The sequence below is a fragment of the Bubalus bubalis genome, chromosome 16, assembly GCF_019923935.1.
Source record: "Bubalus bubalis isolate 160015118507 breed Murrah chromosome 16, NDDB_SH_1, whole genome shotgun sequence".
NCBI classification, from domain to species: domain Eukaryota; kingdom Metazoa; phylum Chordata; class Mammalia; order Artiodactyla; family Bovidae; genus Bubalus; species Bubalus bubalis.
The window spans coordinates 5,594,783-5,600,782 of NC_059172.1; the positions used below are offsets into that span (position 1 = coordinate 5,594,783).

The 6,000-nt window shown below is 35.8% G+C and overlaps 1 pseudogene; it reads left to right on the forward strand.

Annotated features, from left to right (window-relative positions):
* Positions 1-422: 422 nt before the first annotated feature.
* On the forward strand, positions 423-1,365 carry LOC102395752 (annotated as a pseudogene).
* Positions 1,366-6,000: the final 4,635 nt, after the last annotated feature.

A 6,000-nucleotide genomic window follows, 5' to 3' on the forward strand; every position in this document is an offset into this window, starting at 1 on the left:
TGGGTTTGGTAAATTTTTGTTTTTTATGCTGATGGGGGAGTGGTTTGTTCCAGCAGCATCACTAGACTCTAACCATTACATGCCAGCAGTAGCCTCCCTCCAATATCTGCAATTCCGGCATTCAAATCTCTCAAAAGATTATCAAGGTTATTTGGAGGACAGCTTTTCACCAGTTGAAAAACCACTGATTTATTTCTATTGCCACCCCTATCTCTATCATCACTGATTGTCTATAATCTATCTATCATTGTTATGTGTATTTAGTGTGGCAGTTAAGATTATTTTAAAATATCATGAATTAGAAATTCAAATTTGTCATATTTGTACTAGCTTTGGGTACTAAACCCTACCAGATGGTACTATATGACAACTACTGACTATGCTGATATCTTTATCTGGAATAGGTCTTCTGATAAACCTTGATGGAAAAGCTCAATTGAACAGCGCTGAGTGAATTCATCCTCATGGGAATCACAGACTGCCCTGAGCTGCAGGCTCCATTGTTTGGACTCTTCCTCATCATCTACGTGACCTCAGTGGTGGGCAACTTGGGCATGGTCATCCTCACTAAGGTGGACTCCAGGCTACAGACACCCATGTACTTCTTTTTCAGGCACCTGGCTCTTACTGATCTCGGTTATTCAACAACTGTGGGACCCAAAATGTTGGTAAATTTTCTTGTGGATCAAAATAAAGTCGTTTACAATTTTTGTGCCATTCAGGGAGCTTTCTACATTATGTTCATTATTAGTGAGTTTTTTATTCTGGCAGCAATGTCCTATGACCGCTCTTCTCTACATAGTCATCATGTCAAAAAGGGCATGCTCAATGCTGGTGGCAATCTCCTATGTCTATAGCACATTTGTCTCTCTTCTAATCACTATAAAAATGTTTAATTTATTCTTCTGTGGCTACAATGTCATCAGACATTTCTACTGTGACTGTCTCCCTTTGATATCTTTGGATTGTTCAAATACATGTGAAATTGAACTGATTATTCTGATCTTTGCAGGTTTTAATTTAATTTCATCTCTGCTAATAGTTCTTGTGTCTTACCTGCTTATTCTTACAGCTATTCTCAGGATGAACTCTGATGAAGGAAGGCACAGGGCTTTCTCTACATGTGGATCCCACTTGACCGTGGTTACAGTGTTCTATGGGACTTCGATATTTATGTATGTTCAACCAGAGTCCAGCCATTCCTTTGATGCTGATAAAGTAGCATCTATATTTTACACACTAATTACCCCCATGTTAAATCCCTTGATCTACAGCTTGAGGAACAAAGATGTAAAATATGCTGTTCATAGACTATGGAAAAAACTATATAATATCTTAAGTTCATTTTGCTATGTGGTTCCTTGAATGAGGCTATGAACATTGAAATTTGTTATAAGTTTTCTCAGAGGGAAATGCAAGGATAAATGATTTCAACATATATTTAGAGATTGACTTCTGTGCACCAGTTAAACTGAGTGCTCTGAACACATTAATAAATGAACATATTCTAGTTGTTTTTGTCTCCTTACATATGAAGTCTACTCTATGACAAATAAGGGTCTTGCCTCTCTTTCATTTGGCTCACTTTCCACAAATTGGTTAAAATGTGTATCATGTTTTGATTAAGAGACATTGTATGACATATGCATTTGATGATCTTACTTGGAAAAAGCAGCATGAGATGATTCTATGATTTGAATGGTGAAAGTGTAGTGCAAAATTCTGTAATCTATAAGTCTGTCATGTCCTTTGAATATACTTCTTACATAACTCTCTTTAACTTTCCTAATTTCTTTTTTGCTTACTTCAATTACTTTTTAACATTCAATAGATTTATTTGCATCATAGAGATACTGGATTGCCTTCTATGTACATCATCAGGAAATAAAATAATCAATGAACAAATCTAATTTGCATAAAAATAATTTATAAGAATAGTTAAGGGAGGATAATTATTACTTATATTTCATATGTCATTTTGAATTATTAATAAATGTGTATTTATATGTCTCATCTATTCATATATAAACATAAAAATGAGTTTATGTATAATGAGCAGAAATACACAGGAATGCTAACAGCACATGAATTTGAGAAGGTAAACTGTGAATAAACATAACCTAATATCCCACTCCTAGAATACATGTTAGAATACATTTGATTATCCCTCAGATTGTAAAACAAAACAAAACAAAAATACTGAGTTACAGATTTGGATATTTTACATTCATTTAAAACTTAATCACATTATTAAGTTGATACATAATATATCAGAAAATATTCTATTTTCCATAGAACATAAAAATGTAAAAATCGGGAAATGCTACATACCATAAAAAGTAGCTCAGTGTCATTACATATCGAATACTTTCAATTTAGATTTTAAGTAGATAACACTATATATCAGCTAGAATATCTAGTAGTTTGTGAGTATTTGGATGAACCTAAACTTATACATTGTTAGTAGCAAATAAAATGGTATAAATATTTTAAATACATTTAAGATTCATTTTTTTTTCTGAAGCAGCATATAGTAGCTTTATTTTCAGTTTTGTGAGGAACTGCCATACTGTTATTTGTATTGACCATACCAATTTCATTTCTATCAACAATGTGGAAGGGTTCTCTTTTCTCCACACCCTCTTCAGCATTTATTGTTTGTAGATATTTTAATGATGACTGTGTGTGAGATGGTATCTCATTCTAGTTTTGATTTGCTTTTTTTCTAATAATTAGCAAAGTTGAGCATGATTTTATTGCCCATTGGCCATCTGTATATCTTTTTTGAGAAATGCCTAATCAGATCTTCTGCCCATTTATATTGGGATATATATATAGAGAGAGAGTCCATGGAATTCTCTAGGCCAAAATACTGGACTGGGTAGCCTTTCTCTTCTCCAGGGGATCTTCCCAACACAGGGATCAAACACAGGTCTCTTGAAATGCAGGCAGATTCTTTATCAGGTGAGCCACAGGGAAGCCCAGGCCGGTTTCCTTGGGAAGCCCTAGAAAATCAGTCCTGAATATTCATTGGAAGGACTGATGCTGAAACTGAACCTCCAATACTTTGGCCATCTGATGCAAAGAATTGACTCTTTGGAAAAGACCCTGATGCTGGGAAAGATTGAACGCGGGAGGAGAAGGGGACGACAGAGGATGAGATGGTTGGATGGCATCACCGACTCGATGAACATGAGTTTGAGCAAGCTCTGGGAGTTGGTGATGGACAGGGAAGCCTGGCATGCTGCAGTCCATGGGTCACAAACAGTCGGATATGACTGAGTGACAGAACTGACTCCAGGATTCTTATCTGGAGATCTTATGGACAAAGGAACCTGGTGGACTATAGTTCATAGCGTTGCAGAGAGTTGGACACAGCTAAAGCAACTTCACACACACACACACACACACACACAACTTATAAGCTGTTTGTGTGGTTTGGAGATTAATCCTTTGTTGGTTGCATTGTTTGCAAATATTTTCTCCTCATTCTGTATGTTGTCTTTCTGTTTGGCTATGGTTTCATTTTTTGGGCAAAAGTTTTTAAAAGTTTTAGGTCCCATTTGTTAACGTTCACTTTATTTTCGTTATTTTTATTTCTGTTATCTAGATGAATCCAAAAAGATATCACTGTACTTATTTGTCAATGAGTGTTCTGCCTATGTTTTCCATTAATGGTTGTATAGTATCCAGCCTTATATTTAGGTGTTTAACCCTATTTGAGTTTATTTTTGTGTATTGTGTTAAAAAATGCTCTAATTTTATTTAAATGTTTTTACATGCACCTGTCGAATTTTCACAGCAGCATTTAATGAAGAAACCATTTTCTCCCCATTCTATGTAGGTTTACTTCTGTGTTTTCTATCCTTTTCCTTTGATCTATATTTCTGGTTTTGTGTCTGTACCATACTGTTTTATTACTGTAGTTTTTGTAGTATGTTCTGAAGACTGATACTATGATTCCTTCAGTTCCCTTTTTTCTTTCTCAGGGTTACTTTGTTTATCCAGGGTCTTTCCCCCCCCCCCTTTATTTATTTTCTTAAATTAATTAATTAATTTATTTGACTTTACAATATTGTATTGGCTTTGCCATACATTGACTTGAATCTGCCATGAGTGTACATGTGCTCCCCATCCTGAACACCCCTCAAAACTCCCTCCCCATCCCATCCCTCTGGGTCATCCCAGTGCACCAGCCCCAAGCACCCCGTATCATGCAATAAACCTCGACTGGTGATTCGTTTCACATATGATATTTTACATGTTTCAATGCCATTCCCCCAAATCATCCCACCCTCGCCCTCTCCACAGAGTCCAAAAAAGTGTCTCTTTTGCTGTCTCACATACAGGGTTATCATTACCTTCTTTCTAAATTCCATATATATGCATTAGTATACTGCATTAGTGTTTTTATTTCTGGCTCTGTATAATAGGCTCCACTTTCATCCACCTCATTAGAACTGATTCAAATGTATTCTTTTTAATGGCTAAGTAATATTCCATTGTGTATATGTACCACATGTTTCTTATCCATTCTTGTGCTGATGGACATCTAGGTTGCTTCCATGTCCTGGCTATTATAAACAGTGCTGAGATGAACATTGGGGTACACATGTCTCTTTTGATTCTGGTTTCCTCAGTGTGTATGCCCAGCAGTGGGATTGCTGGGTCATATGGCAGTTCTATTTCCAATTGTTAAAGGAATCACCACACTGTTCTCCATAGTGGCTGTACTAGTTTGCATTCCCACCAACAGTGTAAGAGGGTTCCCTTTTCTCCACACCCTCTCTAGCATTTATTGCTTGTAGACTTTTGGATAGCAGCTATTCTGACTGGTGTGAAATGGTACTTCATTGTGGTTTTAATTTGCATTTCTCTGATAATGAGTGATGTTGAGCATCTTTTCATGTGTTTGTTAGCCATCTGTATGTCTTCTTTGGAGAAATGTCTGTTTAGTTCTTTGGCCCACTTTTTGATTGGTCTTTTATTTTTCTGAAATTGAGCTGCAGGAGTTGCTTGTATATTTTTGAGATGAATTCTTTATCCATTGCTTGGTTTGCTATTATTTTCTCCCATTCTGAAGGCTGTCTTTTCACCTTGCTTATAGTTTCCTTTATTGTGCAGAAGCTTTTAATTTTAATAAGGTCCCATTTGTTTAGTTTTGCTTTTATTTCCAATACTCTGGGAGGTGGGTCATAGAGGATCCTGCTGTGGTTTATGTCAGAGAGTGTTTGCCTATGTTTTCCTCTAGGAGTTTAATAGTTTCTGGTCTTACATTTAGATCTTTCATCCATTTTGAGTTTATTTTTTTGTATGGTGATAGAAACTGTTCTAGTTTCATTCTTTTACAAGTGGTTGACCAATTTTCCCAGCACCACTTGTTAAAAAGATTGTCTTTTCTCAATTGTATGTTCTTGCCTCCTTTGTCAAAGATAAGGTGTCCATAGGTGCATGGGTTTATCTCTGGGCTTTTTATTTTGTTCCATTGATCTATATTTCTGTCTTTGTGCCAGTACCATACTGTCTTGATGACTGTGGCTTTGTAGTAAAGCCTGAAGTCAGGCAGGTTGATTCCTCCAGTTCCACTCTTCTTTCACAAGATTACTTTGGCTATTTGAGGGGTTTTGTATTTTCATAAAAATTGTGAAATTATTTGTTCTAGTTCTGTGAAAAATACCGTTGGTAGCTTGATAGGGATTGCATTGAATCTATAGATTGCTTTGAGTAGTATACTCATTTTCTCTATATTGATTCTTCCCATCCATGAACACGGTATATTTCCCCATCTATTTGTGTCCTGTTTGATTTCTTTCACCAGTGTTTTATAGTTTTCTATATATAGGTCTTTAGTTTCTTTAGGTAGATATATTCCTAAATATTTTATTCTTTTTGTTGCAATGATGAATGAAATTGTTTCCTTAATTTCTCTTTCTGTTTTCTCATTGTTAGTGTATAGGAATGCAAGGGGTTTCTGTGTATTGATTTTATATCCTGCAACTT